General features: G+C 37.0%; 1 long non-coding RNA gene across 5 annotated transcripts; it reads left to right on the top strand.

Annotated features, from left to right (window-relative positions):
* Nucleotides 1-13: 13 nt before the first annotated feature.
* On the top strand, nt 14-22,873 carry LOC128928825 (uncharacterized). Of its 5 annotated transcripts, XR_013521259.1 has the most exons (6): nt 14-107; nt 2,108-2,208; nt 5,949-6,001; nt 16,309-16,399; nt 17,555-17,658; nt 22,008-22,873. It is a non-coding gene; the product is annotated as an uncharacterized LOC128928825 (long non-coding RNA). The 5 variants fall into 5 exon arrangements; XR_013521258.1 differs by lacking the exon at nt 16,309-16,399; XR_008474443.2 differs by lacking the exon at nt 2,108-2,208.
* Nucleotides 22,874-23,221: the final 348 nt, after the last annotated feature.

The raw sequence follows: 23,221 nt of genomic DNA on the forward strand, positions 1-23,221 counted from the left end.
CGGTAGGCACACCAGTTGTAAAGCGAAGGCCAAGAGACCATGGCCACTTTAGCCCGGCTGCAAGCTAGGTCGTTGACTGTAGGAAATGAGTACTACTTTAGGAACAGGTAAGTCAGAAAGAGAAGGATCGCGTAAAGGGCTGGCATAACTTGCTATCAGTTGTTCCTCAGCGGGAGTTTCCAATTAACGATTTCCCTAATTCATTAAGTAACACCCAATTCTCCCCTTAATGGGCTGGAAACATAATCGTTTGTTTGTATTACCACACAACAAAATTCTAAATAGATAGGGGCCATAGATACTCAGTGTGAGAGGATTTAGAGAAACTCTCAGCATAGATAAAATTGTAAAGTGTTTTTTTTCTTCGATATCACCACTCTGATTTGATGAAACCTACGTTCTTCGGGTTCAAGATTCAATACCCTGACGGGTTCACCCTGGCTCACTAGCCCACTGAGTTCCGAGTGCTCCCCATCTACCTAGGGATTTGAGCCTCCAGGATTTCACAAACGTCACTGAACTCAATTGTTCTTTGACTCATTTGCCTTTTTTTTTTTTTTTTTTTGAGACGAAGTTTCGCTCTTGTTACCCAGGCTGGAGTGCAATGGCGCGATCTCGGCTCACCGCAACCTCCGCCTCCTGGGTTCAGGCAATTCTCCTGCCTCAGCCTCCTGAGTAGCTGGGATTACAGGCACGCGCCACCATGTCCAGCTAATTTTTTGTATTTTCCGTAGAGACGGGGTTTCACCATGTTGACCAGGATGGTCTCGAACTGTTGACCTCGTGATCCACCCGCCTAGGCCTCCCAAAGTGCTGGGATTACAGTCATTTGCCTTTTTAAAATGAAAGTATCCTGGAGTGGTGGCTCATGCCTGTAATCCCAGCACTCAGGGAGGCTGAGGCGGGCGAATCACCTGAGGCCAGGAATTCGAGACCTACGTGGCCAACATGGTGAAATCCCGTTTCTACTAAAAATATAAAAATTAACGGAGCTTGGTGGCACATGCCTGTAATCCCAGCTACTGGGGAGGCTAAGGCAGGCGAATCGCTTCAACCTGTGTGGCAGAGGTTGCAGTGAGCCGAGATTGCACTACTGCACTCCAGCCTGGGTGACAAATCAAGATCCTGTCTCAAAAATAAATTAAATAAAATAAAAGTAAACCATTCTGAAAAGATAATTAGTACCAACATATTAATAGACGATGGGTAAGAAAACCACTAGCAGCTTTCTTCTTCTGCCTACACCCAAACTTCTTGCATAAGAAGAGGTTCTTTTTTTTTTTTTTTTTTTTTTTTTTTTTGAGACGGAGTTTCGCTCTTGTTACCCAGGCTGGAGTGCAATGGCGCCATCTCGGCTCATCGCAACCTCCGCCTCCTGGGTTCAGGCAATACTCCTGCCTCAGCCTCCCGAATAGCTGGGACTACAGGCACATGCCACCATGCCCAACTAATTTTTTGTATTTTTAGTAGAGACGGGGTTTCACCATGTTGACCAGGATAGTCTTGATCTCTTGACCTAGTGATCCACCCGCCTCGGCCTCCCAAAGTGCTGGGATTACAGGCGTGAGTCACCGCGCCCGGCCCCTACATAAAATTTTTTTTGTATTTTCCTTTTCTTCCATTTTACTTTCCCTTTCTTCTCCTCTCTTCATTTCTCTTCTCCTTTAGAAGCAGGGATGGTTAAAAACCCAACCTCTGGCCGGGCTACTCTGGAGGCTGAGGCAGGAGAATTGCCTGAACCCAGGAGGCGGAGGTTGCGGTGAGCCGAGATCGCGCCACTGCACTCCAGCCTGGGTAACAAGAGCGAAACTCCGTCTCAAAAAACAAAAAACAAAAAGCAAAAAACCCAACCTCTGGAGCAGGACTACCAAGGATTAAATGTCAGCTACGACACTTACTATAGATGTGACCTTGGGTATATTACAATACTTTCTCCACAGCGGTATCTTTTTTTCTCAAATAGGGATAATAATTCTCTTCTTCATAGAGGTATTGAAAGGATTATGTATGAGTTAATTTACTGGTATGTAAAATGTTGGGTACTGTGCCTGACACATAAAGTTTTAATTAGTAAAATATATTTATTTTCTTCTATGTCTCTCAACAGCTCCTTTCATGTTTGCCAGTCTTTTTCCTATCATCACCCAGGATTTAACTTATGAAGAGGATAGGGCACTCATGGATTCCTCAGCAATTTGTCATCCTAAAGTAGGGAAAGATTTCAATGTTGGGAGTAGATCTAGTGAGGGAAGCCTGTGAGTGGCACTTTTCACTGGGATGGAATATGCCAACAGGCATGTTTCTCCCTCAGCTAGCACCTTTGGTAAGACAAAGATTGAGTGTTAGGAGTGACACCAGTGATCTCTCCTGAGGCCATGGGGAATACAGTATGGGACAAAATAGACAAGATTATTGCCTTCGACGTTTTCAAGTTTAGTGGAAGAGACCATCATTAAATAATTTTTAAATATGATTGTGGTAAATATTATGAAGAGCTATGAGACTGTAACATGGAAAGGCCTAATTGTAGTCTGGGAAGTCAGGGAATGCTCTCTGGAGGAAAGGACTTTAAGCTATTCTCCTTCCCACATGGAGTACAATAATATGCTGCCAGAACACACTTTATTCAAGCCTCTTTTTTTTTCTTTTGAGACAGAGTCTCACTCTGTCGCCCAGGCTGGAGTGCAGTGGCATGATCTCAGTTCACTGCAACCTCTGCCTCCCGGGTTCAAGGACTTCTTCTGCCTCAGCCTCCTGAGTAGCTGAGATTACAGGCGCCTGCCACGACACTTAGCTAATTTTTATATTTTTAGCAGAAATGGAGTTTCACCATGTTGGCCAGTCTAGTCTTAAATTCCCGACCTCAGGTGATCGCCCACCTTGTTCTCCAAAAGTGCTGGGATTACAGGCATGAGTCACAGCGCTGGGCCTTACTAAAATATCTGTCATTTGTTACATGCAGTACAAATATACAACAATAAGGAATCTTTCCTTCCTCCCACTCCTGTGTAGAGTGGTCTTCCACTCTTAATTATTTCCAGCAGACTTTATTGCATTGTGTAGTAATCTTACCATAGTGCCTTCCATTCATTATCAGGTAATGTAGCTATTTATATATTCTCTTGTGTGTGTGTTTTTAATTATACTTTAAGTTCTGGGGTACATGTGCAGAATGTGCGGGTTTATTACATACGTAGTTTTTTAAAAACTTGTGGTAAAATATGCATAGCATAAAATTTACCACTTCTATCATTTTTACTTGTATTATTCAGTGGCATTAAGTATATTCAGGCTGTTATGTAACCACACCACTGTTAATCTCCAGAACTTTTTCATCTTCTCAAATTGAAACTCTGTACATGTTAAACGATAACTCTCCCTTCCCTCCAGCCCCTGTAACCACTTTCTAGTTTCTGTCTCTATGAATATGACTATTTTAGTTGCATATGCTTCTTTCAGTTCTTTCTAAAGCATCTGGGCTAGACAGTTGAGAATAAACGTGGTGTCAATTAGTGGTTCACGTAAGAATAATGTGTGAGAATCAAAGTGCTTTCTTACCTCTTAACGACAGGATTCAGAATTCTTAGGCTCAAAATCTGAATCTCTTTTTCCTGTTAGTTCATAATAAAATTGAGCCCTTTATACTTTTTGGAATTTTACTTATAGTTAAATTACATACTTTTAACTACAAAATGTGTAACGTGAGCACTGCTGATAATCCCTTTCATAATGACTATCAACTATGTCCTGAGCACCTTAGATACTGTATATCATTTAACTCTTCACAACAACTCAATGAAATATATAATGACCTGTTTCATAAGCATGGAAATGAAGACTGAGAGACTTTCAGTAGGTGGTTCAAGGCCACACAGCTGTTAAAAGCAAAGTCAAGAATTGAACTTGGGTCTGTGGCTCAGAAGCTCACACATACACTCTACTGGTAACTAAACAGTGATATAATAAAGGCAAGAAACATCTTTTTTGGAATCCAAACTTTTGGAAATATATAATATTCAATGTATTTCTTCTTTATAGAAATGCTTAATAGCAATGTCTGCTTCAATATGACTTCAAGAAGTGCAATATTAAAGTAAATATTTTAAATCACCTCAAACACCAATTATGCCTTGCTTACCATCATGAAGAAAAAGAATTTAAAATGAAGAAACACCGTTGTGTTCATTTGTAAATAACATATTGCAACCAACTGTTTCTTTCTTTCTTTTTTTTTTTTTTTGAGACGGAGTTTCGCTCCCGTTACCCAGGCTGGAATGCAATGGCGTGATCTCAGCTCACGGCAACCTCTGCCTCCTGGGTTCAGGCAATTCTCCTGCCTCAGCCTCCTAAGCAGCTGGGATTACAGGCACACACCACCATGCCCAGCCAATTTTTTGTATCTTTAGGAGAGATGGGGTTTCACCATGTTGACCAGGATGGTCTCGATCTGTTGACCTCGTGATCCACCCGTCTCGGCCTCCCAAAGTGCTGGGATTACAGGCGTGAGCCACCGTGCCCGGCCAACCGTTTCTTTTTTTTTTTTTTGAGATGGAGTTTCACTCTTGTTACCCAGGCTGGAGTGCAATGGTGCGATCTTGGCTCACGCAGCCTCCGCCTCCTGGGTTCAGGCAATTCTCCTGCCTCAGCCTCCTGAGTAGCTGGGATTACAGGCACGCGCCACCATGCCCAGCTAATTTTTTTTTTGTATTTTTAGTAGAGACGGGGTTTCACCATGTTGACCAGGATAGTCTCGATCTGTTGACCTCGTGATCCACCCACCTAGGCCTCCCAAAGTGCTGGGATTACAGGCGTGAGCCACCGCGCCCGGCCCAACCATTTGTAAATTGCTCAGACTGTTGATAAATAATCCAGCCCTGCTGTTCTCCACAGACAGTTTGCTTTGGATCAGACCAGGCAATTCAAACAACACTAATTACAGTGAAACCTTTTTATATGAATTTCTGTTTGTCATGGGGCAGAAAGCCCCTGTATAAAGAGTTAAGGCACTTTATTCTGATTTTTGACTGAAACATAATACCTATTACCTGGGCTCAAGTTATAGTGAATAAATTTTGATTGAATAAAAATAAAGTTAAAAATATCTTATATGTATCTCATTGCTTTTATTGTTTATTGTACTGTCATGAATTATATTAATTTTATATTTTTAATTAAGAGCAGATGGGGAAGCTTTATTTAAAGTAATATTTTCATTAAAATAAGCTACATTGTCAACTGATTTACTGAAACAGAAATTTGTATATTAATAGATAAAAGTGTCTTTACTAGAGAGAAACCAACACTTCAGGAAGTCTTCACTATATCAAGGGATTTGCTGTAACATGATATCATTGTATTTATGATTTTATGGTGTTAAAATGAATGTTAAATGAAACAAAATTCCCAGGGATTACTCAGGAGGCAGCTAAGTACATAACATTTTGCATAGATGGTTGGAAGGCACAATTTTGCTCCATCACTGCATCCATATTCTTGAACAATTTCGACTGAAGACAGCATTTCTTCGAATTTTTCATTAAACCCAGACATCTTGAAATATGAATTTCTTTTATGTTTCTGTGAGTTTTGGCTAAAAGAACCCCAGTGAATAAATCATACAATACTACATGTCACCAGCAGTTGTGAATATTTCTGCTTTGTTATTCTATTCTCAGTAGAGCACCATTGTTTATCAAACTCAGCGGACAGCATTTTATGATCATATATCTCCATTAGCTCCTAGTTTGACTACCATAGATTTTTCTGGTTAAGCTTGCATTATGTATTAGGAAGCCTATCTCTTCAATACAACGTTTGATTTCATTTTTCTAAGGCTAGAACTCTTATTATGTATTATGTATAAAGATTCTTATCTTTTATATGTAAAAATAGGCTGCACTGTCTTTGTGTAACTGAAATGTATGCCATCTTTTCTTCTTGATTCACAGGTAGCACATTATACTATGATGATGAATCTCTACAATGAACAAGGGCTGTCAGGGTAAATATTTCTTCACTTGTTAAACAAATGAAAAGTCAATTGTGCCCTGAATTTGCTTTTAATAAAATGAGCAAAGCAGAATAATGCAAATTTGATTGATATGCTAATGGTAAAGAGAGAAAGAGTATGTAGTTAAAAAGTTAGTTATGCTAAATAATCTTGGCAGTATTAAAAATTAGAGTAAAATGTAAAACATGTAATTATAAATGCTTATGTTTTAGAATGTTAAATATCTCTGAGCCATAACTAGAGAAAGACTTAAATATTAATGAAGTAATGTATTAGTTTCCATATGTCATATAGAATACATTGTGATAAATAGATGAACGTGGTTCTGGAATATAAGATGCCTGCCCAATACAAATCAATTAGAAATTATTAATATGATTTAACAGTAATGAAGTCAGTTTCCAGCTTAGAAGTTTTATTTCTATCATTTCTGTGTTCATCTTTAATGTGTTATTTTCCTAATAGAAAACTGAATTTAACAATTATGGAGCTTGAACTTGGTTTCTGCATTCATCTTGAGAATGGACACAACAAAAATATGATTTCCTTTGTTTCAGACAATAGGATAATAATGTAATTGCTAAGCTATTATAAATGGAGAAATTTCTTAAGTGAATTTTATTAGTGTCCTTAAAATCTATGTTGTTTTATATTCTCTTTCATTAATCTGTTAGTTCTTCTTCAAATGATGGATTTTATTTTGAGTGAGTCAAGTTAGTAAAATTCTTTCTGAAAGTGCTGGGGTAAACCATAGTGGGTAAATTAACATTGTATTGACTATGTATTTTGCTTTGGAAAGAGGCTAACCTGGATACCAGTAGCCGAAGTTTTATTTCTAATAAATGCAATTCTGCTTTATTAGTTCATAAGCTACCTGGTAACTTACTTCAAAATAACGACCCTAGAAGAGATATAAACATGAATGGTGAGTGTTCAGAAAAAAAATCTCTAAGGGTATCTGTATGGCCAATAATATCCGGGCAGATATATATGTACCCAAATTATGACTAAGATCTTCATGTACAATATATAAGAACAAAACTTTTGTCCTAATTTTCCTTGTGAACAAAGCCTATTATAAGTTGTATATTTGGGTATTGATTGTTACCATGACAACCAAAATGTATTCAATTGTCAAAGAGGCTAGTGGAGCACTTCTGAAATGACAGGAGTTTTACAAACGTATAGCCTGTCCATCCCTAAATAGATATCACTCTTTTGTAATGAAGAACAAATTCTATGTATGTGATTTTCTTTTGTGTAATAGATATTAATGTCCTGATTTGCTGCATTTATTTTTTAAAGGGTCACCTTTTCTTTAAAGACTTTATGAGTCCCCAACCCCTGTAGAATTCACCACTCTCCTTTTTTATGTTCCTATTTTATCATCAACATACTTCTGTTATAGAACCTGTAATGTTTTATTATCCTTACTAATTTACATGCCTGTCTCCACCCCACCCCACCCCCGCCTCCCTACACACTGTGAGTCTCTTGAGGCCCAGATACTGTCTTCTTCATCTTTGTATCTTCAATGCTTGGCTTGTGGCAGGTGGTTAAATAAATATCCTTGAATAAATCAATGAATGCTGGCCCAGTTTTTTCTAAACAAGGAGTGAAAAACATCCTTTGCTTTGAATACATTTTTTCTAAGTTTCAAAGTGCCTTTGTTGGAAATTATTTAAGCCTTTGCTGGGGGATCTTTAAGGCTTTTTTGATTATCTGACTGTGCTATGTGATGTAGATAAACTGGACTTGGTAAGGTACAATGTAGTTGGTGCAGTTCACATGTAAATGGAAGACTTCATGAGATGTAGGGTTTTGGTGAAGTATCGTAACACATACCGATTTGAAGGAGGTTTGCTATGATATAAGCTGCTGTCAGAACCCACAGTATGCCTTTACAAAACCCCTCTTGCTGATTTGTTGCTAGGCCGGTGACAGTCAATTAATATAGCAATAAATTGCTCAGTAAATTTTTATCTTAGCTCCTGGGGCCCTATTCCTCCTCTTTCTCTGTGACACTTTATTTCCTTTTTAGTCTTCAATTTGACTTTACTCCAGATGAGAGTTCTGCTTTTCCTCCAGCATCTTGTCTACTCCATTGTGGATCCCATTTAAATTTGGCTCCCAACTTTTATTTTCAGTTCTCTTACTTTGAACAGCTTTTAGTCTCTTATGCAAACTCCATGAGCTGATTCAGTTGCTCAAGCCATTTCTCTCCCTCTACCATCTAGATGTACGATTGTATATAGTCTGACAGCCTTGTGTAAAATTGACCCTCCATTTTCCATGTAGTGAGCACTTGGGTGTCACCTTAGCCCACCAGATGCTGAGCTAAGAGCATCTGATTCCTGACAATATTATAAAGATAGGGTAAGAATTACTTATATGAGGAAAACCCATTTAAAAATATCCCCAGGTAGCAAATGAGTAGAGTTTAGTGGAGTTATTTTATCCATCCAAAGGTCTATTTCTTTTCCCTTTTTCCCATTACCTTGATTCATGTTTTTCAATATTTAGTGTTTTCTCTTGCTTATGGCTTTTGCTGATTGGCTGACCCCATCCAGGAAGAAATCTCTCATACAAAATGATGTATATCTTATACTCAATTCTTACATTTGTAAAGGGAAATAACCCAAGACCAAGACTATATACATTCAGCCTCAAACTTGTTACTGAAGTCTCTATTTTTCCAATAGACTGACTCCAGATTCTGAAACTTATTCCTTAAGAATAAAGAGATATAGGTGAGGGATACCTGAGTGTACTGTAATCAAACTGACTGCCAGCGAGAAAGCAAGGATTTAAAAAGGGAACTCACCAAATTCTGCACTTAAGTTAGACTGGGCTCTAGCCAGACTTCAGTGGATTCTGTTTCCTTGGTTCTCCCTCTTTCTAAGGACTTCTTATTTTATCTGTACCCTCTACTAGGTCAATGCTCCTTTGATTTGTGGTGCAGAATTTTTCTTGTCACCTTTGCAGAGGTTATATAGCAGGAGGTGCCTTGTCTACTTGTCTACTCAGCCTGCCTGGCTGTGCCTGGCTTGTACTCCAGCCTCTGGCTGCAGCGATTGCATACTCAGTCCCTGGGGAGAGCGGGTGTGTGAGAAAGTGAGTGCAGGGTCTGGCCAGCCATTCCCAACACCGGCACAGGGGCAGGCTCCATGCAAGGCTTGCAGATGGACTAGCTATTTTGCCCCGAGGGGAACACAGTGGTGCTAGACAGGAGTGCCCACAACCCCGGAGCCCCAGAAGGGGTATTACAACATGCAAATTCGATTTTATTCCCACTATCTGCGGCTGGATGGATGGTGGCACGTGAACAGCTGGGTCAGCCCGTTGCCCTGCTCTGGCCTGTGGCGCCGGGGCTGGCTTGGCCCCACCACTGCTACCTGTTATGTGGAGCAGCTGCCTGAAGGTGGTCTCCCTCACCTGAAATTAGGTCGTCTCCCCCAGTGTGGCTGACTCTGGGCTTTTTATAGGCACAGGATAGGGGAAGGGCGGGCTGTAGGTAATATTGGAAAAGGCAGTCGTCAACTGTTTAAAAAACATAATTGAGAGGCCGGGCGCGGTGGCTCAAGCCTGTAATCCCAGCATTTTGGGAGGCCGAGGCGGGTGGATCACGAGGTCGAGATATCGAGACCATCCTGGTCAACATGGTGAAACCCCGTCTCTACTAAAAATACAAAAGATTAGCTGGGCATGGTGGCGCGTGCCTGTAATCCCCGCTACTCAGGAGGCTGAGGCAGGAGAATTGCCTGAACCCAGGAGGCGGAGGTTGCGGTGAGCCGAGATCGCGCCATTGCACTCCAGCCTGGGTAACAAGAGCGAAACTCCGTCTCAAAAAAAACAAACAAAAAAAAAACATAATTGAGAAAGAACCAATTGGGAAAAACTGGGCAAACAAGAACAGAAGTTCTCTCCGTGGGTCACAGGTTTTATCTGGAACCAGCAGTCTGGTCTTTCAGCCTTCCGTCTGTTTTCAGCTTGAAGGTGGAGTTTCACCAGGGACCCGCCCCTATCTGCTGAGGTATTTGTCTGACTCCTGCTGCAATTATTTGGCTACGTTGAACTTTGTAGAGAAGAAGGATGGGGAGTAGATTAGTAATGTTCCAAGAGTGAGATTACAATGTGTTAGAGTGTGCGGGAAAAATTAGACTTAATTTTTCCTACATGGGATATAACACTGTTTTCAACTGAATGCCGTACAATTCTCCCAAAACATAATTGTTTCTTTAATGAAGTTTATGCTAATGTTAGTAGATTCAAAAGACAAATTTGTTTATTTCAACTTTGTTTTATGCCCATTTCATATTGTCTGTGGTGCCATTCATACTTTTGATATCAGTTTTTGATATGAAATGTTTATCATCTTGTGGTATCTTATGAAGAGTTCAATTGTAAGTAAATTAATGTGGCAGCTAATTTTTGAAAAACAAAATGGATCTCTGAAGCTAGGCAAGAAAAAGATTGCCATGTCATCTATTCCCAAATCTTGGTAGGTCAGAACCACTGGTAAATAATAATAATGAGTAACAATTGTATTGCAGTTACTACTTTCCAGGTACCATTCTAAGTATTTTAAATATTTTAACTTTTCTCTGTGATCATAATAACCAATTCTCTGAGGTGTAGGAAAACTGACCTTGTGGCCTGATAATTCATGAGTATCCTTATTGGTTGTACATTTTATGCAGGAATTCTAAGTGACAATTAGTTAAGGAGTAAGTTGAGGCATTCCAATGCAGTGTCACATGCTTCCCCTTGTAGGCAGAATTAAATGACTCTTTAAAAAAAATCCTCACCATCTAAAAGAATATTCAGGCTGTGGCCTCCCCCATTCCTATTGTTAACAGCAGGAATTGTCATCTTTCATAAGCCTAGATGAAACACCCTTCTTTCCTGCTCCAATTGTAAATGGATTTTTGTGTAGGATGTAACAAATGACAACATAGAGAATTGGTCATTTCTTTTCTGTTTGAAGTCCTGGGTGCAGATCACACAGATTTTGAAATTTAAAAGTCTGTATTTAGCTTCATTTATACCTCTCCCATGCCAGTTTTGGGCCCAAAGCATCAATGAAAAAGAAAAGAGGACTCTAACATTTTTAAAACATTAGGAACAACCACAAAATTGTTACTAGGCTGATATAGTCAAGTGCTGTTTCTAAATTAATGTTTAGAGTATACTAGTCTTCAACAAACTAAACACAATGGGGATATATAATCTGCACAGACCCTGGAACATAACAAAGGTTAAGTCTATGGGAAATATTTGTTCCTTGAAATGCCTTTGAAAAGCCTCCATTGTGTCATCTCATACATCTTGAGTCTTCATTTGCTAGTCTGCCCTACAACAACTGGAGCAGTATCACATGAATGCAAATTTCAAGAAATGCTGGTGTGCAGCATCTTAACACTCTCTCTTTTAAAATGAATTCCATCATATGTTTTTATCTTAGTTTCAAAGATCTGTGAGGAATGAAAAAATGGTAATAATCAAAAGCTTACAGAGTGTTCAAGAACTACAGATGTAATTAATTGTTTCAAGTAAAATTTCTTTTACCCTGGAATCCTTGTACCTGTTACTGATCAATCACGTAGACTTACTTGGTGAAATTCCACTAGAATTTGGAGAATTTCAATGGACTCTGTATTATTTTAAATTATTTAACTTGATTATAGCAACCCAGACAATTTTGTTCAGATAGAAATGCTCACATTTAGGGAAAAGAAGTAATAGTAACAAGAGGAACAGTAGAACAAAAGTCACTTAAAACAACAAATTTGCAAAATAACATCACTTTATTGGCTTATTTCCCTTAGAGCTTTCTCCATATATAATAAACATTTTAATTTACAAAAATTAATCTAACGATATATCAAGTAACCATATTCTTTTGTTTCCCACTTGTGTCTAAAATACCAAAAAAAAAAAAAAAGAAAGAAAAGATTATATGGTAGCTTTACTTAAAAATGATTAAATATGTGTCAGATATATAAAGATTCATCCCTTAAAGGACTTACAATACTATTTTCATATTAACAATACTATGAAGTAACCATTTGTGTTTAGAATAATGACACCAAGATTACATAGCTAGAGATAGATAGGTAAATTAATTCAGAAAGGATATAGAAGGTCTTTTATATCCTAGACATTTTTTTATGATTCTGGGAATACAGAATGAATAACACAGTTTTATTTATACAAAACAGGGTATCCCAAAATGTCAGCCCAGGAAAGAAAAGAAGGGGCCACCTAGACAACATCAAGCTTTTATCTGATGATGGAACAGATATTTTAATGTTTCATCTCCATGTAGCAGTTTATTTTGTCCTTTATCCTTCAACTTCTAGAACCAATATCATTATGAAACGATTAAATAGATTTGTAGAGAAAGCCAGTGAGAATGGGGAAACAGAATATTAAAGAGAGGAAACTGCACATTAAATAATTATCCAGAATCCTTTGCTAAAAATATCTAGTTAAGATGTTTACATGTATGTCCTTTATGTGTGAAACTATATTTTCATATAAGATTATGTATAAATACGTGGTTGTGGCATGACAATGCAGTGATACCGATAATGAAAACTTGGGTTATAGTACTACTTTTTACATTCCAATCTTTAAAGATTTAGTAAACCTTTATTTCTGTGCTCAATGTACAGTCTTTTCTAGAATGTTGAGCATTCTAATAAAAGTATAATTGTGAATAACTGAGTTCTACGTCTGTGCTCTCATATACACTTAGAGTGTTAATACTGAGTGAACTATTAACAAGAAATTGTTTTCCATGCCTTCATTTTTCCTTTCTTTTTTTTTTTTTTTTTTTTTGTTGTTGTTGAGACATGGAGTCTTGTTTCATGCCCAGGCTGGAGGGCAGTGGTGTAGTCTCAACATACTGCAACCTCCACCTCCCAGGTTCAAGTGATTCTCTAGCCTCAGCCTCCCAAGTAGCTGGGATTACAAGCAGCTACCACTATGCCTGGCTAATTTTTTGTATTTTTAGTAGAGATGGATTTCACTATATTGGCCAGGCTGGTCTCGAACTCCTGACCTTGTGATCTGCCTGCCTACACTGCCCAAAGATCGGGAATTACAGGTATGAGCCACTACTCTCGGCCCCATACCTTCATTTTTCATGTTAAGAGAGGAAACATTTTCTCTCTCTTTTAGTGGCATTTTTTTTTTTAAGAGATGATAGCTCTGCATCTTTTATTTCAGACTCAGAAAATTCAGTCCCAGTCTCCAAATAGGTGTTCAATAGAAAACACGCACATGCACACACACACTCTCGCTCTTCCTCTTTCTCTCTCTCTCTCTCTCTCTCTCTCTCTCTCTCTCTCTCTCTCTCTTCTCTCTCTTCCTTTTTCCTGCAACGTGCTGTTTGGGAGCTTGGGAGCTGATCAATGACAATAATTGTTTTATACCAATCACTTTTGAAAGTTGCTAATTACTTTGAAGGACATGAATACAAGTGATTTTTCTTTTCTTTTTTTTTTAAGTAGTAACCCATTCACGTTGAAATTAAGAATAAATGTTATCAAAAATTATCTTGCCTCTTGAAAGTACATTTTAAAAAATTTAAAGTGTATGTACTAGTACTGGAATACTAACAGAATAGGCAAAATTTAAGATGTCATTCATTTCTGTAATAGGAAATATAGTAGAATCTCATATATATTGTATTTGACAATATCAGTTAGCTATTGGCTAAACTAGACTCTCTATAAGAAAATACGATCTTTGAAACTACTTTCTCTTTTTCTACAGTATACATATAAGATGTTTTAGTAGAAAGAGTGTGTGGGCTTTGGAGTAAGAGAAACCCGGGTTTGTATCCTGACTTTCCATTTACTGTTTTACTGCTTATGTGACCCTTAGCAAATTAACCTCAGTTTCTTCATTTTTAACATGGAGATCATGCCCTATTCACAAGGATATTGTGAGAATAAAAGCAGTTAGCATAATACCCGGCACATTCATGGAGCACAATAAATTTTAGATCCTTCATTTCACTGGTGGCAGCTTCTTCACCCACTCAAATGCTGTTTCCTCCAGCTCTTTTTACCACTCATCTCTGGGAAAGCCACTTAAAGATTGATTAATTATACTTCAGTGTGGATGAGTTTTAATTTGTTACCTTAACCATCGCTTACTTACTACATTCTTTAATGTCCAATTTTGAATAAAAGGAATTATCTTGGAGAGGAATTTTAGCCTGCCTTTGGAGAGATGTGTAGGGAGTCAGGACATCCGGATGTCTTCTGAAAGCATACCAGTTGTAGTCTCTCTAGATATGGTTGGTGCTGTTTCCAGTAATTGCTGGGTTTGGGGAAGAAAGAGCCCAGGTTGTTGGATTTTTTTTTTTAATATAATTACAGGAAGCTCTTCTTCTTTGAACACAAATCTTTCAGACAATTTCAGTTTCTTTCCTTTAACATCTCTTTCTCAGAAATGGGAATATTCACTTCTCTGATATTACCAAATCATAAACCCTGATCATTCTTCCTTCCTCTCATTATGCCAACATGCAGCTTTTGGGTTTTCTGGCACTCCTAATCTTACTTTATTTATAATTAAATGATATTTTAATGTGATAGATAAAAATACTCCCTTAATACTATCTGATATCGTAATACTTTCCTATGTAACTTGATTCACTTCTATCGCTGATGATGTATTTCCTTTAAGACTCCGTCTCAAAAAAAAACAAAAAAGAAAGAAAGAATAAAATGAAGTTAGAAAAATTGAGAATTGTTGCTGCCAGGAAGAGGATGAGGAGGAGGAGGAGGGGGAGGGGGACGGGGAGGAAGAAGGGGGGGGAGGAGGTAAAATCAGTCAATGTTATTATGTTTAAAGAACAAAATCCAAACTAGAAAAATTGTGAATTACTATGAGGAGGGAGAGGAGGAGGAGGAGGAGGAGGAGGAGGAGGAGGAGAAACAATCAGTCAATCTTATTATGTTTAAAGAATAAAATCCAAACTAGAGAAATTGGGAATTGCTATGAGGAGGAGGAAGAGGAGGAGGACGAGGTTGAGGAGGAGGTGGAGGAGGAGGAGGAAACAATCAGTCAATTTTATTATGTTTCAAGGATAAAATCCAAGCTAGAAAAATTGTGCATTGCGAGGAGGAGGAGGAGGAGGAGGAGGAGGAGGAGGAGGAGGAGGACAAAATGATCAATCTTATTATGTTTAAAGAATAAAATCCAAGCTAGAAAAATTGTGAATTCCTGCGAGGAGGAAGAGGTGGAGGAGGAGGAGGAGGAGGAGGAGGAGGAGGAGGAGGAGGAGGAGGGGGAGGAGGAGGAGGAGGACAAAATGATCAATCTTATTATGTTTAAAGAATAAAAATCCAAGCTAGAAAAATTGTGAATTCCTGCGAGGAGGAAGAGGTGGAGGAGGAGGAGGAGTTGAAAGAGGAGGAAACAATCAGTCAATCTTATTATGTTGAAAAAATAAAATCTAAGGAAGAAAAATAGTGAATTGCTGCAAGGAGGAGGCGTGGTGGATGAGGAGGAGGAGGATGAGGATGAGGAGGATGAAGAAACAATCAGTCAATCTTATTATGTTTAAAGAATAAAATCTGGCCGGGAGCGGTGGCTCACGCCTGTAATCCCAGCACTTTGGGAGGCCGAGGCGGGTGGATTACAAGGTCAACAGATCGAGACCATCCTGGTCAACATGGTGAAACCCCGTCTCTACTAAAAATACAAAAAATTAGCTGGGCACGGTGGCACGTGCCTGTAGTCCCAGCTACTCAGGAGGCTGAGGCAGGAGAATTGCCTGAACCCAGGAGGCGGAGGTTGCGATGAGCCGAGATTGCGCCATTGCACTCTAGCCTGGGTAATAAGAGCGAAACTCCGTCTCAAAAAAAAAGAGAATAAAATCCAAGTTAAAAAATGTGAATTTCTGCGAGGATGAGGATGGAGGAGGAGGAGGAGGAGGAGGAAAAATCAATCTTACTATGTTTAAAGAATAAAATCCAAGCTACAAAAATTTCTAATTGCTGACAGAAGGAGGAAGAGTAGGTGGAGGAGGAGGAGAAAACAATCAGTCAATCTTATTATGTTTTAAAAATAAAAGGCAAGCTAGAGAAATTGTGAATTGCTGTGAGGAAGAGGAGGGGGAGGAAACAGTCAATTTTATTATGTTTAAAGAATAAAATCCAATCTAGAAAAATTTCTAATTGCTGCCCGGAGGAGGTGGAGGAAACAATCAGTGAATCTTATTATGTTTTACGAAAAAAATCCAAGAGAGAAAAAAATGTGAATTTTTCTGCTGCCAGGAGGAGGAGGCAGAGGAAGAGGCAGAAGAGGATGAGGAGGAGGAAGAATCATTCATATAGATATTTAATCTTTTGAAAAGTTTTAGGAAAGGTTGGTAAATCTTTACACAAGATTTCGTTAATATTTTTCGATATGTGTTATTTCCTTTTTCTGTACTTAAATAACTTCTGGTATTTTTTTCCTGTCAAATTAATATCATATTATTTTGTTTGAATTTTCATATAGTGGTATTAGAAAATATAGCAAAAATGTTTATATTAGCAAAGATAGGATTGAAGAAGAGTGACTGATTCTCATTGTTACTGCGGTTGTATAACATATCTAGAATCTGACATAGGTATGGTCTCTCAGACCTCTAACATTCCACTCATCCAACAATACAAAAACCCTACTTTGATTGTATGTTCTACTAAAAATAAAACTATTTGAATGTCAGCATTGAAGTAAAAGATATAAGAAGCAGATTATTTCAATGAAAATGTTCTTTTTTGAAAGTCACAGTTCTCTTTTTTCCCAATTCTGTATTGCAATGGTTATGAGAATAGGCTCTCTGAAGCCCTAATTTAATTCCTGGATTCATCCTAATAGCTGTATATTTATAGAAAAACTGTAACCTCTCTTTTTTAACTGTTTTCACATCTGTAAATAAGGTTAGGAGTATTCTAAAGATTAAATACAAACATATAAGCAAAAACCCTCAGATTAGTGCCTGGCATATATGAACTCAATAAATGTTATCTATTGTTGTTATTGTCAAGGAGGGATTAAAATGTCACAATTGAGATACAAGAATTTCTTTAAATATTTTGATACCACTGAATTTAAGAAGCCCATTAATGAGACCAAATACAAAAACTAAAAGTGTTTTTCAATGAGACCAAATACAATCTTAAAGTCAGTTGGTTATGAAAAGAAAGAAAAAATTGGTTTGCCCAGGAAGTGGAAATGGTAGGAATTTGTAAAGCAAATTTTAACAAATCTTTCAATCGTTTAGTATTCTGTGAAATAATTATAAATAATTTAAAATAAATTATAATAACCTAAAATTATGTTTATTTTATATTTCATAATAAATTTATGAGCAGAACCTATATTTATAACTAATATACTGTTATATTAATGGAAAAGCCTAAGACTTTATTTGATAGTAGTTATCAGCCATAATTACCTTAATTTTTAAGTGCTATTACATTTTTTAATAAAAATATTTAATGACATATTTTATCTTTTTATTTACTTTAATAGATTCAGAGACGATGGCGGGGCTACAGGGTTCGGAAATACGTCTTTAATTATTATTATTTCAAAGAGTATCTGAGAGTCGTGTCAGAGACCAATGATGCAATTAGGTAAGTAGTACAATCATCCGTTGACTAGGGAAAACTTTGGAAAGGTGAGTCAATGTATGTTGATCAACGCCATACTTAGAAATACTTTCTAAATGTCAGTGATATTTAAGCAGGCATTTATTGAATATATATATTTATGATTCTATCTACCTTAGTGTATTATTATTATAGTTTTAAAATTTTGTATTCTTCACTGCAGTTTATTTATGTGTGTAGTATCTTGGTCCTATACAAAATTGTTTCAGAAAAATTATTTGATAATGAGATGAATTTATGTGCAAAACGATTCTAAAAATGCAACATTAAATATGATAAGCTTCAGATGCATTTGAGAAATATGTTCCCTAGCAAGAACTTGCCTCTCCGAGAAGAAAAAATATCATGAAACACATTAAAAGCCTCTGTTCACTGTCAGTTTTAATCTGTTTAAACACATAGGAAGATAGGACATAGATTTAGGATATGGGAGCTGTAGAATTATGCAAAGTAAAGGCATTATAATACTATTCAGACAGCCTTTTCAAGTTCTATATGTTTTCATGTTACTTTGTAAATAGTTTTTTCCTCCTCTGATAGGCCCCACTCTAATAACATGTAAATGACCATATGCATTTAGCACATTTTGATAAAAAAGAAATATTAATTAATAATAGTTAGCATTTAGAGAATAGTCTCACTCTTAAAACATTTTGTACATATATCATATATTACCTTATTTTACTTTTTTTTTTTTTTTTTTTGAGATGGAGTCTCCTGTCTCCCAAGCAAGCTGGAGTGTAGTGGCACAATCTTAGCTCACTGCAACTCCCGCTTCTGGGGTTCAAGCAACTCTTTGGCCTCAGCCTCCTGAGTAGCTGGAATTACAGCCATCTGCCACTATGCCTGGCTAATTTATATATTTTTAGTAGAGATGGGTTTCGCCGTGTGGGCTAGGCTGGTTTCTAATGCTTAACCTCAGGTGATCTGCCCACCTCAGCCTCTCAAAGTGCTGGGGTTATAGGCATGAGCCACTGAACCCAGCCACTTATTTTACTCTTTAAAGTCTTTGAACTAAAGAGAACAATTAACTGACAGTAAATTATTAAAATAAAGGTTTTATCTAAGATCCTAAAATAATATATATTGTAAGACATATATTAAAACTGACTTCCCAACTACTAACTTTCACACATATGTTGTGAGTATAAAGGGGTCTGGTCTTTGAGGATTACCTATAGAGAATTCATTAAGTTCATTTCTTTGGAAAGCGAGCAGTTGAGGTGGGAAGGCTTCAATAGGATTTAGTTGATGAGAGAAGTTGGAAAATTCAGAAACACATGAACCACAGGGGACTGCTGTTTAATTTCTTCTTGAAACATCTACAATTCTAAAGACTGGCTGGCTGTTTACAAATGGCTGACTTTAGTTTGTAAGGAGAAAGAGCTAGTATAGTTTGCAAAAGAGAAGGATTATGTGCAGGGCTGGAACTAGGGTGAGATAAGAGAGATTTTTTTAAGGGAAGGAGGTGCTCACTGTCAGGGTCTCACAACTGTCGACCTTAAACTTTCATAACCCCAAGAGTGAGTATATCCTTCAGTTCTGTCCTTTAGGGGCCTCGCTTGCTTCACTCTTGTCTGAGCCCTGAATAGGAGAAAGTCAAGGAGGCAAACAGGTGAAGATGTGGTTTTGGAAAGGTCTGAATCTTTTATTTGACAGGTATTTCTAGTAATTCTTATTTTCTTCCTGATTTTAATAGGAATCTCTCTAGTCACTAGAGAGTCTGGTGTATCAGTGCTGACAACTTGTTTTAGAGTGGTATTCTTTAGTATATTACAGAGCCATTCTATTATTTCTAGCTCTCTTAAAGTTTTTTAAACCAGGAATGGAAGTTGAGTTTAGCAAATGCTTTTGTATCATCCATTGAAATAATTATATATGATGCTTTTCCTTTTTTATATATTAATATGCATAGAGCTATATTTTATTAATAGGTGTACTAATATTAAACTAACATTTATTTTAGGAATACATCTAACCAGGTCATTGTTGTTCTTTTGATTTTTCACTAAATTATGTTCGTATTTTATATAGGATACTTACATCCTCTTCTGTAAATGTGATTGGTTGTACAGGGGTCCCTCTTATCCATGGTTTTGTCTTCTGCAGTTTCAGTTATTCATAGTACAGTATAATAATATATTTTGAGAGAGAACAAGAGAAAGAGTGAGCAAGAACACCCATCTGTATGATCTTTATTACAGTATATTGTTATACATGTTCTATTTTAGTTTTTGTTATTGTGGTTAATCTCTTACTGTGCCTAATTTATAAATCAAACTTTATCATAGGTATGTATGTATGGGAGGAAATGTAGTGTCTGTAGGGCTCACTATTATCTGCAGTTTCAGGCAGCCACAAAGAGCCTTGGAACATATGCTCTGTAAATTACAGGGACTACTGTAAGTTTCTTTCTTATATTGCAATTGTCATATCCTAGTGTCAGGTTTTTGCTATATTTATTGAATGAATTAAGTAGATTTTCTGACATGGGGGTTACTATTCTTTGGAAGTTTAAAATAAATACTTTATAAAACTACCTGGACCCAGAGCCTTTGGGAAAAGGTAAATCGTTAACATTTCCAAACCTTAATTCAGGTTTTCATAAATTTATTAGAGTCTATTTTCTTTATTTCCAGATAATTATTAGTTTATTGACATTTAAATAGATCTGATGATATTTACAATATTTTAATTAAAATATGTATTTTAGTTGTTTTAGTCCATTTCTCATTATTTAATTTGCATATTTACTTGTTTAAATATTTCTCTTTTGTTCTCAAAATTGTTAGGCTTATCTATATTTTTTAGAGAAATAGCTCTCAGATTTTTTCTTTTAACTTATTTTTTGTTTCCTAATTATTTTGCTTTCATCTTTAATAGACCCTTGATTTCTTTGTTTCACAAATAATACATGTCCCTTGTAGAAAAACTGAAAATATGGATAATGTAAAAGAAATTAAACAACAAAAAAAAATCTATAATTTAATGACTCAGAAACAAACACTATTAGCTTTTTTCTTTTTTTTTTTTTAATTTTTTGAGACAGAGTCTCATTCTGTCACCCAGGCTGGAGTGCAGTGGCGCAACCTTGACTCACTGCAACCTCCACTCTTCTGGTTCAAGCAATTCTCCTGCCTCAGCCTCCCAAGTAGCTGGGACTACAGGCGGGCACCACCATGCCCAGCTAATTTTTGTATTATTTAGTAGAGACGGGGTTTCACCACGTTGACCAGGATGGTCTTGATCTCTTGACCTCGTGATCCACCCTCCTCAGACTCACAAAGTGCTGGGATTATAGGCATGAGCCACTGCACTTGGCCATCTGTTAAAATATTTTTTATTGTTAAAGATACAGTTGCTCTAAATTTTTTGCTATTGTAAACATTGTGTTATTTTAGTACTATGACCAGTTAATATGGAGTTTCTTACAGTTCTTGCATTCAGTACTCTCTTTACTGCTTTTTACTAATTAAAATGTTTAGGCTACAATTTGTTTCCATGTGTAATATTGTCTACATTTAATATATTTTTATATATAATGTTCTCATATTCTAATTGCATATTTTATATTCTCTTTGAAATTCATTTTTCAATCTCCAGTGGCTTGGCTTTTTCTTGTAATTTAAACATAAATTTATTTCTAGGTTTATTGTGTTATAGTCAGAAAATATATTTGGTACAATTATTACTTCAGGGAATTTATTGAGTTTTTCACCATATATATATATATACAGTCACATACCACACAATGATGTTTTGATCCATGATGAAGGACATTTGTGATGGTGGTCCCATAAGATTATAACACTGTACTTTTACTGTACATTTTCTATTTAGATACACAAATCGTTACCATTGTACTAGTTACATGTAGTATTCAGTACAGCACCATGCTGTACAGGTTTGTAGCCTCAGAGTCAGGGGCCATACTATGCAGCCTAGGTGTGTAGTAGGCCATACTATCTAGGCTGGTGTAAGGACACTCTATGATGTTTGCATGATGATGAAATTGCCTAATGACGGATTTCTCAGACTGAATCTCTGTCATTAAGCAATGCGTGACTCTATTATTTTGTTTTAGGTTTTCTCTAAAGAAAAATGAATAGATTTTGTTTTCTTACTTGAGCTACTTTTGTATTTTAATTCAGCAATAAAATACTCTCATTATCATAATGGTTCAACTCTAACTTCTCTCAACTTGCTTTATGTTTCTGCATTTTCTCTTTCCTTTTATATATAAACTATGATTTGTTATTGTGAACTTAAAAAATATGTATACATATTATAATCATGGGCCTTCTGTACCTCAGCTTCAGCTTCATTGAAAATTGAAAAGGAGGAGGAGGAGGAGGAAAAAGAGAAAAAGGAGAAGGAGGAAGAGGAGGAGGAAACAATCATTCAATCTTATTATGTTTAAAGAATAAATCCAAGCTAGACAAATTGTAAATTACTGCACATTATAGGAGGAGGAGGAGGAGGAGGAGGAGGAGGACACAATCACTCAATCTTATTATGTTGAAAGCATAAAATCCAAACTAGAAAAATTGTGAATTGCTGCTTGGGGAAGGAGGAGAAGGAAGAGGAGAAGGAGAAGAAGGAGGAGGAAGAGGAGGAAAAGGAAACAATCAGTCAATCTTATCATGTTGAAATAATTATATCCAAGTTGAAATATTGTGAATTGTTGGATGAATGAGGAAAAAGAGGAGAAAAACGAGGAAAAGAAAAAAGAGAAAACAAGAAGTGAATCTTATTTTGATTAAAGCATAAATCAAAGATAAAAAATTATGAACTGCTGTGAGATAAAAAAGGAGGAAACGAAGAAAACAATCAGTCAATCTTATTATGTTGAAAGAATAAATTCCAAGCTAGACAAATTGTGAATTGCTGTGCATTGAAAGAGGAGGAGGAGGAGGAGGAGGAGGAGGAGGAGGAAAAGAAAAAAAAGAAGAACAAGAAGAAGAAAGAGAAAACTATCAGTAAATCTTATCATGTTGAAAGAATAAATTCCAAGCTAAAAAATTGTGATTTGCTGCCCGGAGGAAAAGGAGGAGGTGGAGGAGGAAAAGGAGGAAGAGGAGGAGGAAACAACCAGTCTATCTTATGTTGAAAAGATAAAATCCAAGCAAAACAAATTGTGAATTGCTGCGCATTGGAGAAGGAGGAGGAGGAAAAGGAGGAGGAGGAGGAGGAGGAGGAGGAGGAGGAGGAGGAGGAGGAAACAGTCAATGCTATTATGTTTAAAGAATAAAATCCAGATTACAAAAATTTTGCATTGCTAGAAAGAGGAGGAAAAGGAGGAAACAGTCAGTAAATCTTTGAGAAGAGTAGCACGTCTGCTGGGGGCTCTTGGCCAGCAAGAGGGTCCCAACCTGGATAGGGGGTGTGCGGAAGATAAAAGGTGACAGACAGAAAACGTCTGCAGGGTTCAGAAGCTATGCTTCACCAACAACCTTATTGCACTAAGGGTCTGCTTGTAGATGTTACAAGTAGAGTTGCTTACATAAAACACAAAAGTTATTTCCAT

The sequence above is a fragment of the Callithrix jacchus genome, chromosome 8 (assembly GCF_049354715.1).
Source record: "Callithrix jacchus isolate 240 chromosome 8, calJac240_pri, whole genome shotgun sequence".
Taxonomy (NCBI): domain Eukaryota; kingdom Metazoa; phylum Chordata; class Mammalia; order Primates; family Cebidae; genus Callithrix; species Callithrix jacchus.